Below are 13,731 nucleotides of genomic sequence, written 5' to 3'. Positions count from 1 at the left end.
GTGTCAATGAAGAACTGCATTGTTGGCCATGTAATTGTATCTCTACACGTAATAGAAATATGAAATCTTTCTTCAGACATAACAAAAATAGATGCCAGAGAAGAGAGTCTGATCCCAGTATAAAATGAATACCCAGAAAATACAAGACCGTAGCAAAAAAAGTCTACAGGAATTATTTGCATTTGTGTTTACCATGGTAGACAGGGAGGAAGTTCCCATCCCCAAACCTTTCTTTGTGGGGATCTCGTCAGAGCTTAAATTGTCTTAAATTAAGGTGAAGATCAAAGAGACGATGGAACAGACAAAATGAACAGCAATAGTTTGCAGGAATAGGTGGTGCTTACCCCATCTCTTCACAGAGACTCAGGAATGAGATAGCACGCCTACAATCTTCTTGCTGCAGGGGACTAGAGAGTAGCAAATACTCTGGTTTTAAAAAAGGATTCTATTTGAGATCTGAAGAGGAGGTCTGTAAGCCTCTGTCAACAAAGTAATAGAAACTATAATTAATAATATTTTTAGTGGGTACCTGAGTACTATGTTCCTGGGAACAGTCAACGTGGCTCTGATAAAGGGATGTCCTGTCTCACACATTTATTGGAGATCCTAAGGGCATTAACAAACATACAGAAAGGAGCGATCCAGTTGTTTTGATTTCAAAAAATCCCTTATCAAAGCTTTATCAAGAGCTTATGAAGGAAACAAAGCAGCAATACTGTAAGTTATCTTTATGATATGAATGATTACTGCTTGGAAAGATCATACAAAGAGTTATAAAAAAAAACCAACAAAACCAACCACAGCTAGACTCTGCTTTTCTATATATTCTAAAAGTTCTGGAAAAAGAGATAAGCAGTGAGATGGCAAAATATACCGACGTCACAGAATTATTCAGAATAGCAAAACTAAAGAGCAATTGCAGAACTGCAGAAGGATCTTAGAACATTTGGTGGGCAATAAAAACCCACAAGTATAATTAAGTATAAATAAAACCATAAAATGATACATGTGGGGAAAAATCCTGACTAATTCCACCTGTGAGATAGTGGGCTTTGAGCTGTTCAGCAAGTCTGAAGTGAGATCTAGAGTTTGCAAAGTATCATTTCAGAAATCAGAAATAGCCAAAAAGCAAATCCACTAGTAAGAACTCTCAGGAAAACAATGGAGACTAAGAAAGAGGACATTGTTGAACTACTGTATAAATTCATAGTTTTCCCACATCTTGTCCTTCCATTAAAAAAAAAACAAAAAACAAAAAACAGAAATGGGAAAGCTTGAAAAAGGGCAGCAGCAATGATTAAAGGTATCACTGGTTACCACTTGTGGAGTGGTAAGTAAACCAGAGCTTTTCCATTTAGAAGAGTGACGATTTAAGAAAAAATGTGCTATAAAACCATTTATGCTATGGGGAGAGTAGTCAGGAGTTGAATGTTTGCTCTCTTTCAATTTAATAACAAGGGAACTGCTGACACTATGAGGGCACACATTCAAAGTAAGAAAAAGGAGGTGAATTTTCATGTAACAGTTAATCGAGTTCTGCAACTCTCTACCACAGGAGATTGCCATGCCAAGAGTTTATCTGGACCCAAGGAAGCAGTGGGCAAGTTCACTGAAGAAGAACCTGAGGAGGGCCAGTAAGTGCACAGAAACCAACACAACACAAGATCTTTCCTGCGCTGAAGCCATCTGAAAACTGGGAGCCTGTCCGAAGGAAGTGCCATCTACACTCGTCCCAATCTTGGTCTTTGCTAAGTGCTTTAAAGCTGCTGTTGCAGGTCGAGAGCGGGCTGGATGCAGCTTTGGTTTGACTCGACACTGCTGTTCTCAGTGCTAACGCTCATAGTCATTACTCCTTGCTCTTACGTGTTGTTTCCAAAGCTGTTGAAGAAACATAGAATCATAGAATCATAGCATGGTTTGGGTTGGAAGGGACCTCAAAGATCATCTAGTTCCAACCCCCCTGCCATGGGCAGGGACACCCTCCAATACACCAGGCTGCCCAAAGCCTCATCCAGCCTGGCCTTGAACACTTCCAGGGATGGGACATCTACAACTTCTCTGGGCAACCTGTTCCAGTGCCTCACCACCCTCTGAGTGAAACATTTCTTCCTTATATCCAATCTAAATCTCCCCTCTTTCAGTTTAAATCCATTGCCCCTTGTCCTATCACTACACACCCTTGTAAAAAGTCCTTCTCCAGCTTTCCTGTAGGCCCCTTTAGGTACTGGAAGGCTGCTATAAGATCACCCCTGAGCCTTCTCTTCTCCAGGCTGAATAACCCCAACTCTCTCAGCCTGTCTTCATAGCAGAGGTGCTCCAGCCCTCTGATCATCTTCGTGGCCCTGCTCTGGACCTGCTCCAGCAGCTCCATGTCCTTCTTGTGTTGGGGACTCCAGAGCTGAACGCAGTATTCCAGGTGGGGTCTCACGAGAGCAGAGTAGAGGGGCAGAATCCCCTCCCTCGACCTGCTGGCCACTCTCCTTTTGATGCAGCCCAGGACACGTTTGGCTTTCTGGGCTGCCAGCACACATTGCCGGCTCATGTTGAGCTTCTCATCCGCCAGCACTCCCAAGTCCTTTTCCTCTGGGCTGCTCTCAATCCATTCTCCACCCAGCCTGTACTTGTGCTTGGGATTGCCCCGACCCACGTGTGTGCACTGAGAATAACTCTAGTGATAGAATATGTGAATGAAACAAACTGCGTAGTTAAATGGTAACTCAGAGTTAATTTATGCAAGTAACTAGTTAAGTGACTGCTAAAAACATCACGATCAACTATCCATCTGCAATATCTCTGCTGGTGAAATGCAAGGGGCCATCTTACAGTTAGGAGAAGCCAGAAAGAACCATTCTTGTATGTCATTGTGTTGTCTTTTGGAACTCATTTGTGCACACAAAAGGTATGAAAACATAGGCAAGGGTTTTTTCTCCTCATGCCATTTCCTCTTAGATATCGTCACAAGTTTCAGCAGTCAGCAACTTGGCAATACATCAGCCCACCGTTTCATCCACTTATCCAGTTTAAATAAGGAGTTGTAGAACGAAACAAATCAAGGATAAATGTAGGCATGTTTTAAGTAATATTTTGTCTAATTTGCTGAATAGAATAGTACCAAAAATAGTGCTGCTGTCGCTAGAATTACTGGAAGAATTTAGTCTAACCTGGACCATTCATTTGTAACACATTTTTGTTTATTTTGAAAGATAACTTAGCTCATGTTTATTCAACACTTAAGCAGTGCTTGCATATTCAGTTTGTCAACTTATACGAAGCTCAGAGACTTACATAAATTATTGAACAACAGCATTGCACAGCAGAATGTGTAGCGATCACATTATAGTATTCTCATGAAGATGATAAATTGAGTTTTATTTCCATATATCTACCTTGAAGGTGATTCCATGCTGCACTAGAGATTTATTTTGACTAGTTGCTTAGGTGTTTCTGGAACATCAGCACAAGAGTATTTCAGACACTAGAGAACAGAAACTAGTAGCTATTTTTTCCATCACAGTTAATAAATTTTAAGAATACAAAGACGCTGAAAGACACAAAACACTTGCAGCTCACATGAGAGCGACCCAAAGTTCCCCAGCAGCTGGGACTGAGCTGAGGTTCCGTACAAGGTAGTGGGAGATTTACATTCTGTATCAGTGGAGAATTGTATATTGTTTTTCAGTGTGCCTTTGTACAAAAATAATTCATTTTTAAAAGATAAATTCTTTAAAGGAGAAAAATTTACTAATTTACCTTCCAATCTGGCAAATGCAAAACAATTTTGACTTAGTCACACAATCTGAAAAGTTACCTACCTATGTGTTTCAAGGATTAAGAGACTTGTTTCATTTGACATTTTTGTCGTTGCATGACTTTTAAAAATGTAACACATTTAGCACGTTTTTGTTTGGATATTTTTTTTAGATAGTGAAGCTGGTTTAGAGCTGGAAAACAAACAGGAAATATTCAGGGACTAATGAATTATGAAAGAATATTTTAATGGCTAATGGATAAAAATAATGAAGGACTTGACAGAATGCTGAAAATGTCTCCTGGATCTAGAGAGGTAGCGTGGAAGTGGTATTTCATCCATAACAAAACAGAATTTCTCACTATTTAAAAAGTAAAATGAGATCATCAGGCTTTTGGCCAAATATAAGAAAATATAAATATGCAAAACCTAATGTATGCTATATCTAAGTTTATAATTATCTAGATTACATTTCTTGTTTGATATAAAATCTGAGAAAATTCATTGTTTTTAAAATTTTTTTTTAGTGGGTATTTCTACAATAATCCAAAACTTTTTCTGATGAGGAGGAATGTTTATATTTTTCTACAGTGGGAAAGTAAAACAAAGGTTGAGAGTAAAACTGTTTCATCAAGTCTGCTTACATTTGGTTGTAACTTTGGAATTACTTTGATGTGATCATATGCCAGAGGCAAGAAGTCTGGAATTAAAAGGCTTTCTGAACAGGTCTTACAGACTGCTCCACTAAGAGGCGAATCCTGACCTACTGAAAAAGAGGTTCAAGGAGTCAAGAAGAGTTTCAAGGTGCTTCTTCCTGTATTTCTTTCTGCGATTATTCTTCCCTCGTGAATTGTGTTACACAGGAAACAGACTTCATTTCAAAGAGTTCCTGAAAATATATGAAGAGGACCGTCCAGTCTCATCTGTGACACTGCGAAGGTTACTGACCTGCATATTGATGTCATTAAACCTAGTTCCTCCATAACTGGTGGATGAAAATTGTTGTCAAGTGTCCTAGTAAATACTTTTTGAAATCTTGCTTTTAAAATTTTATTCTATTAATTGCATGTTAGTCAGTGAAAATAAGATTGTATTATCCTTAGTAAATGGCTAAGACATATTTTACGCATTGTCCATAATACTTTGTCAACAGACAATTTTCCTTTTATAATAAAGTCAGTACGTGATAAAAACTAGCTAACTGGTGATGCAAGGTTAAAATCATGACAACTGGCAGGTCGTTAGAAATATATTCTGATTGTTATAAGGCTTTAAGCAGCTAGAAATAATGCAGTGTTATGGCATTTTCACACAATGATACCTATATGACGTCTTTTCAAAATTCAGCTTTTGCAGATACTGGATTTTGAAAGAAATGTCATTTATCATTCATGGTAATGGAACTAAAACAATGTAATACGGAACTGACATTCTGCGGAGTACTGTAAACTTCAAAAGTTTATTTTTCTTTGTATGCTTAGCGATTACAGCTTGCTTACAATATCAGTCTTTTTTAAAGGTTCCTGTGTAAATGAGTTGATATAAGAAATGTGTCCTGACCCTTCTAAAATACATTTAGATATGTAGAGGTAGTAGAAAAAGCTGCAGCTGAGTTAGTCATAGGTTCCTTTTTTTCAATCAGTGGAGAAAACCAGGCACTTCTCAGCTGTAGCTCTTATAATTAAGGGTTTCTCATCCCCATTGTACAAATAATTGTTCAGTACAGCAGAAGAATTGTGTAGTGCGAATAAAGATCTTTTGCCTCTTTCAGAACTGTTTTCTGTAGAACTCATCAGAAATTATTAAGGGGTAAACATTCAAATTCCTGATTTAAGAGGAGTAAATGTTTTCAAATATTAACCGTCTGAACTCGGTAAGCTTTGAAGCAAGCTTGCAATTCAGACCAAATTCTGTGAATGTGTTTAGTCAGTTTTTAAAAATGAAGAATTATGAAAAATATTAATGGAAGATTAGTTCTTCGCTCATTATCAGTACAAAATATTTGTATAATAACATGCCTGTAATAAATTTTAAGATCATCAAAGAAGTTGACCTGAAACAAGCAGTAATATTTTGGTCAAAGTAATTTGGAATAGGAACTAAGCATTACTGAGGACAGATTAGAGAGGAAGAGCATCTAGTATATCAAACCTGTCTAAACTGCATTTTCTTGAAGAGATTAATTTAATCTTCAACTTGTGCAGATGATTTACAAGACACTTATTGTCCTGAAAAAGTGGTTTTGTCCATCTCTTAAAGATGCTGAACTTACTTCAAAAGATGCATTTTAATGCTTGATCTGTTTTGAAAAAAGTGAACTTCACATCGAGTTGGAAACTACTTGATGGCAGTTTTGTTGTCCTTGGTGGAATAGTGCTTATTTTTAAAGATGTCTACATAATGCAAACGCAGACAAATGTCTACAAATGTCCTAATTCATTTGCTTAAACATGAGTTTTCAGTGCCAGCTGAGACACCTTCGGGTACTTGAGAAATCAGAACAAGACTGGTATAACACATGAATGACAGGGTACTAGTGCCTTTCTGGAACGGTACCTGATAGCGAGATGAGATACTACATGGCATCTCAGATGGCAGAAGACAGCTATGTGCAGGTAAATGACTTGAGCCTTAGGTGTCAAAGCTCTCAAGATAGTCCATGGAGGTCTAGGCAATGGAGAATTGTTCAGCTCACCTAAAGTAGACACCTACATTAAGTCAGATCAACAGCGTAGTAGACTCCTTTGACCGTGCTGGCTAGAGGTTGATTCACTTGTCTGGACTAGACAGCTACTGCTATTTGTGGCAGCCTAGTGTATTGGACATCAGTGTTAGGGCCTGAGTGCCTTCCTCTTCTAGCTGACTAAGCCAACAAATCCGGATCAGGGCCACAATCCGAGACTGGGTGCAGATGTAGCTGCTGCACTGCTGTGGTGAAGCTCAGGCTGGGGCTGGTGGTAAAGCCTCAGCTTAAAAGCAGCTCCCAAGGGAAGGAGGAGGCACACCCTCACTTCAGATACTTCAGGGGTTCTCCAGGGACACTAGATGCCAACGTGTGAGCAGTTGAATTTAGTCCTGAATGATCGTGTATCTGACAAGATTATCCACTTCACTGGCAACTATTAATAAACTGGCCAGATCTTCAGACATCCTTGTTTATACCTCTTTGAAGACATGGACAGGATGCTCATGAACAGGAATTCTGAAAGCAGTTATCCCTATAACAATGATAAGACAGCGTTTTCATATGTACATCATAGAATCGTAGAATCATAGAATCATAGAATCATAGAATGGTTCGGGTTGGAAGGAATCTCAAAGATCGTCTAGTTCCAACCCCCCTGCCATGGGCAGGGAAACCCTCCACTACACCAGGTTGCTCAAAGCCTCATGCAACCTGGCCTTGAACACTTCCAGGGATGGGGCATCTACAACTTCTCTGGGCAACCTGTTCCAGTGCCTCACCACCCTCAGAGTAAATAATTTCTTCCTTATATCTAATCTAAATCTTCCCTCTTTCAGTTTAAATCCATTGCCCCTTGGCCTATCACTACATGCCCTTGTAAAAAGTCCCTCTCCAGCTTTCTTGTAGGCCCCCTTCAGGTACTGGAAGACTGCAATAAGATCATACATAAAATATATAAATGATCATCACCTTGTTAACAGTATCACCTTTTCAGAACTTTTAAAGAATTAAATCTTGCAAGCCTGGAGAAGCATAAATAAATATATTTCTACACATAAAAGTTGCCAGACAGAGGCAAGGGTTTAGCTGTACCCAGTTTTGTGGATTTTGTTGTGCTAGTGTGTTTCAAGTTCCCTCTTGTATTCACGAGAGAGAATTTCCATTTAATATAAATAACATATAAATGTTCACTGTTAAAGAAAGCTTTGGTGTTTCCAAAGCTCTAGAGTGCAGCTAAGTTTAGAATAGCTGTATAGCATAACATGTGTTTAATAATCTTATTTTTCTTACTACTGAGACTTGCAGAGACTAAGAAATTCTTTTGTCTCCGTTACTGTACCAGGGTGCCAGTGCTGTCACGACTGCTTGGGTGGGTAGGCGAAGGTATTTGCTGGACAAACAGAGCTCTTGGAAGTGTTCCAGCGTTTAAGCCGTGCTGCTTGATGAAGGAGCAGGTTAACTGCGTTGATAGCCACTAAGCGGTAACGCAGTCATCAGCAAACTGAAATAACTCGGGTAGTGTTTGGATTAAGTTACCTCAAAGCGTCAGAAGTGAATGGGTCTCCCACAGAATCACAGAAGGGTTGAGGTTGGAAAGGACCTCTGGAGGTCATCTGGTCCAACCCCAGTGCTCAGGCAGGGCTGTCTGGAGCCAATTGCCCAGGACAATGTCTAGACATAGGCCCTATGTCAGACTGTCAGCCCAGAGAGGACGTGCCAGGTATTCTGGGGCACTTAAAGCGGCTATATAAGCCTATGTTTAAGTGACTGAGTCACTGCCAAGGCTGTCTAAAGAGGGTGAGCTGGTTAACTCTTTAGGCTTCAGGCCTCTTATCATCTTTGTAACCGCATGCCGGAGTTGTTCCGATATACAAATGTTTTCCTTTCATTGTGGAGCACAGAACTGGACACTACTCTGGGGATGCAGTCTAACAGCTGCTGAACAGAGAGGGACAATTACTTCCCTTGAGCAGCTGGCTACACTCTGGCTAATTCAGCCCAACACGTGGTAGGCTTTATTTGCTGCAAGGGCTCACTGCTGGCTCATGTTCAACTTGTTGTTCCTCTTCTGCAGAGCTGCTTTCTAGCCAGTCATCCCCCAGCCTGCACAGCTGCATGTGGTTTCTCCATCCCAGAGGCAGGACTTTGCTTTTGGCTTTGTCAAACTCCGGGAGGTTTATACCAGCCCCTTTCCAGCCTGTCCACGTCTCTCTGTTTCCTCCAATGTATCGATCTCTTCCCTGGTTGGGTAATATCTGCAAATTTGATGGAGAACACTCTATCCCATCATCCAGATCATTAATAAAGATATTGAACAGTTTTGACCTGAGGCATGCCACTGGTAATTGGCACAATTGACCTGACGATCCACCTGTTCACTTTATTATTTAGTCTTTCAGTCTGTATGTCACCAATTTGGCTATAAGGATTAGCAGGAGACTATGTTATGGGCTTTGCTACAGTTGAGATGATGCGCAAAATCCACTGCTGTCCTCCTATCCAGCCAGCCAGTCATCTTATCATGGAAGGCAATTAAATTGGTCAGATGCTGTTTTCCCTTGGTAAATCCATACTGGCTGATCTCAATCACCTTTTTTGTCCTTCAGGTGGCTGGAAATGACTTTAAGGAGTATTTGTGCCATAACCTTCTCAACAAGTGAGGTTAGGCTGACCAGCGTGTGCATCCTGGGGTCTTCAATGTCGAAGATGATTGTGATATTGTGCCTTTTTATATCTCCTGGTTGTTGTCTCTAAGATGATAGAGTGTTATGAAGTGGTAGGTAGCTGCCAATGGAGTCAGGCTGGGAACAGGTGGTACCAGGATGCTCAGTCTATCTGTCCAGATGTTCTCCAGCCAGCCACTCCTGCCTCTACCCTGGCTGTGGAAGCAGATTTGACTTACAGTATGGTCACAACAAATGGGTTTGGTTTGCTGTCTTGTTCCAGCTGCAATAAAAAAGCCCAGGGCTGCTCAAAAGGTGCTTCCAAACAGCACGGGTGACAGGATTTCCATATGTTATCCCTTTTCCTATTTCTTGATCCTAGTTTTTGCCACCTTTGTACCTCCCTTTCTTTAACCTAGTCTTATCTCCTCACTACTTTTTCCCCATTGGTCTCAGTTTTGCTACATCCACAAACTTACTTGTTGTTTCTGATAGAATCATAGAATGGTTAGGGTTGGAAGGGACCTTAAAGATCATCTAGTTCCAACTCCCCTGCCATGGGCAGGGAAACCCTCCACTACACCAGGTTGCTCAAAGCCTCGTCCAGCCTGGCCTTGAATGCTTCCAGGGATGGGGCATCCACAACTTCTCTGGGCAACCTGTTCCAGTGCCTCACCACCCTCTGAGTGAAACATTTCTTCCTTATATCCAATCTAAATCTCCCCTCTTTCAGTTTGAATCCATTGCCCCTTGTCCTATCACTACATGCTCTTGTAAAAATTCCCTCTTCAGCTTTCCTGTAGGCCCCTTTAGGTACTGGAAGGCTGCAATAAGATCACCCCGGAGCCTTCTCTTCTCCATGCTGAACAGCCCCAACTCTCTCAGCCTGTCTTCATAGCAGAGGTGCTCCAGCCCTCTGATCATCTTTGTGGCTTCCTCTGGACCCGCTCCAGCAGCTCCGTGTCCTTCTTGTGTTGCGGACTCCAGAGCTGAACACAGTACTGCAGGTGAGGTCTCACGAGAGCAGAGCAGAGGGGCAGAATCACTTCCCTCGACCTGCTGGCCACACTTCTTTTGATGCAGCCCAGGGTACAGTTGCCTTTCTGGGCTGCCAGCGCACATTGCCGGCTCATGTTGAGCCTCTCATCCACCAGCACTCCCAAGTCCTTTTCCTCAGGGCTGCTCTCAATCCATTCTCCGCCCAGCCTGTACTTGTGCTTGGGATTGCCCCGACCCACGTGCAGGACCTTGCACTTGGCCTTGTTGAACTTCATGAGGTTCTCACAGGCCCACCTCTCCAGCCTGTCAAGGTCCCTCTGGATGGCATCCCTTCCCTCCAGCGTGTCCACAACACCACACAGCTTGGTGTCATCTGCAAACTTGCTGAGGGTGCACTCGATACCACTGTCCATGTCACCAACAAAGATGTTAAATAGCCATTACCTAGGCCTTATGTGGAATCTCTGATACATTTAACCTGGTGCTGTTGGCCTTGCAAGATTCTGCTCCGCAAAAAAGTCCTCAGTGCTCCCCTTCCATTATCTGTGGAGGCCAGCTGTTTCTCATGCAGCTCCCTGTGAACCACCTGCAAAATTCAGGCATCCCTCGTGGCCTTATCTGTAACTTTTGTCAGTTTCTCACACTGTTATCATGCCTGACAGTTTTTGATGTCATGTCCAGTCCATGTCCCGATGTGTTCCATGTGCTGTTGAGTTAGCTTATACGATATGGCAGGAGAACCCCAATTATGTCGTCTCAGAATTAGACACCCTGCTGTGGCTCCTCCTGGGGCATTCATGGGTGAGCCATCAGCCCCCTGGTCTGTGGATGAAGTCTGTCATCAAGAGTCAAGAGGGAAGGCTGAAATATTTTTTTTATTTTTCAAAACTATAGAATTACCATAGATGAATTCTTAAATCGTACTTCTGACATTTGAATGGAATAGGAACCAAAAAGGAACGTGAATGCAAAAAGGAAATAGTCCTGTTAGTCATTTTTGTACTTATTTATCATTCAATAAAGTGTATCAAATTGAAAAATATTTTAAAATCCATGTATAATATAGTAAATAATCAGAAAAGAGTATCATACTACAAATGTAAAAATCAGGTCACACTTACAACAAAGAGAATTGCTCAGGTGCGGTTTTCTACTCGCAGTAAAGGCTGGTTCTTAAAGCCCAAAATATTGGTTTGGAAAAACTCCCACTTACATTTGTGAATGCTTGATTCTCAGGGCCATTAACTGGCAAAAAATAGCATTGAATTAGGTCTGAATTCCATCTGCCCTTTTACTGAGAGCTAATGGTGTGCAACATATTACAAGCTTTAATGTCTCCAAGCACACGCAGCTTCATTTAAATAGAACTGCTGTTAACATTTTCCAAGATTACACTGATTTTTGAAGAGCAGCCATCTTCTTATTATGTGTATTTTTCTTCCTCCATGTTTCCTCTGGTTGTTTATTCATCACAGAAATAATGTTATCCCTGTCACCTCAGATAATTAATGATGCACAGAAAAATCAGTAAAGAATATCATTGCCTGATTGTTCATAATTACTTGGATACTGCAATAGCTGTGCTAATGGGGAAATCTATCTTTGGCGTAATTATAAAATTAGATTGAAATTGCATTGGAAAAAATTGATCTGCTTTGCTTCTGTCTTCTATGATAGAACTCAGTAGAGAGAAAATAAGAGGCTCTTGACACTTATTAAAATTGTTATCTAAATACTTCATTTTTAATTACTTCTTATTTTCTCAGACAATGCTGAAGGTGGCCTATTTTAATTTGGGTGATTGATTGTCAAGATCCAATAACTGTTTTCCCAGTCTACACAATAGCACACTGTTTTTACGGCAAAATACTACTAATGAAATCACTGGCATCATAGGTTGGCATCACCAAAATTTTTCCAGAAAAAGTCACAGAAAAGGAGTGAAGTAATGGAATGATGAAAATTAGAGATCTGTATCCCTCAAATGCAGTCTTTATAGGACAGAAAAGTATTCAATCTATACACACGTACGAAAGTAGCAGAAATGTTTGCTTTTTGTGGGTAATGGTACGCCAAAGTGGTGACCTTGATCCGTCTCTTATAGTGTGACAACTAAGGATGGGTTTGGAACTCTGTCTTCCTAAAAAAAGTGGAAATGTCCCACATGCTTTATGGTATGGTAATTATCAGTTCTTTTATTATGTATTCTGATAATTTTTAAAAGAGCTACATTTGGAATATTGTTTAATGCCACCTCGTATGTAGGGCTTGTTATTTGTGCCTCTCCTTTTATTTTTAGAAGTTTTTATCTTCTAGCTTGTCCTGGGTTTGGCTGGGAAAGGGTTAACTTTTTCAAGGGAAGCTGAGAGAAGACACACTGGAGGCAACTGACCCAGCTTGGCCAGTGGGCTAGTCAATCCCATGTGACATCATGCTCAGAGTATATATTGGGGGAGGTAGCCAGGGGAGGGGGTTCCCTTCACGGGTTGGGAGCAGGCTGAGTTCAGGGTTCTGCTGGTGAGAAGTTGTAGCCATTGTTTTGTATTGTTCTTGTGAGAGTATTATTGTACTTAGTTATCCCTTCTCCATTTTCTCCTATTGAGCTATTAAATTGCCCTCATCTCAGCCCACTGGTTTTGCCCCTTTCTTCCTGATCATCTCCTTCTCACCCCATCAAGGAGTGATGAAACTCATCAAAATGTAAGAACTCTGTTTTCTTAATTTAACCTACAAAGTTGTCCCCTTCTGGGTGAAATCCAGGATTTCTCAGGACTTCCTGAGGTGTCATGTATAGAATATGAATAGATCTGAGGTTTTCTGGAAGAGCTTTCCTCTTCAGGAGGCTGGAAATGTTAGCAGTGTCTGAATTCTTTTGGGCTCTGCGGCTCTGCCACTATTTCTTTTAAAAACCTTACCCCGTTCCCAAGAGATAAGCAGTATTGCTGTATCGCATTAATTACAGCCCCTAAATAAAAAAAAAAATATTAAAAAAGTATGATTTAAGTCAGTATTTAAATTTTGCCAGATTTGAAAGCAGATTTGAGTTATTGTAAGGTTGAGATAAAATGTGCTTTATTGCTTTATAATTTTTAGGTAACTTTTCAGCTTTTCAGATTAGTTGATTTGCTGAGAAGTGGTAAACTTTTTCTTTGAAACAGTGAAGAAACATGATCGTTTTGAAACCTGGATATAACTAATGCAAAGGACTCTGCTGCTGGTAAGGCATGCAAAGGAATGTTTGTGGATTTTGGATTTTCAGAGCAGGGCTGCAGAACCCCTGTGCAGCTTATGCGACAGCTTTGAGGCTCAGTTTGTTAAATGTTATTTCTTCATGTGCACATAAATGAAACTAGCATTTTCAGATTTGCTTCTAAATTAGAGCTGGTGAAAATACAAACTTCTTGATAGGCCAAGACTTCTTTTGGAAAGTACTGGAGTGTGAAGATGGGGGAAGCTGTGTGTCCGGTGAAATAAGGTACTTCAAATAGAAGAGAAGTGTGTTGATTTGAAAGTATCAACTTCAGATACTTCAGAGCTTCGATTCTAAGTAATCCCCCATCTGAAAAAATCAGGAGACAAATCCTGTCTTAAATTATTTCAGTAAGCCAAGATTCTGCCCAAGATGTTTTTGTATA

Source organism: Tauraco erythrolophus, chromosome 7 (genome assembly GCF_009769465.1).
Source record: "Tauraco erythrolophus isolate bTauEry1 chromosome 7, bTauEry1.pri, whole genome shotgun sequence".
In the NCBI taxonomy this organism is placed as follows: Eukaryota; Metazoa; Chordata; class Aves; order Musophagiformes; family Musophagidae; genus Tauraco; species Tauraco erythrolophus.
The sequence above is the reverse complement of the archived record's forward strand: the minus strand, read 5'-3'. Positions refer to the sequence as shown.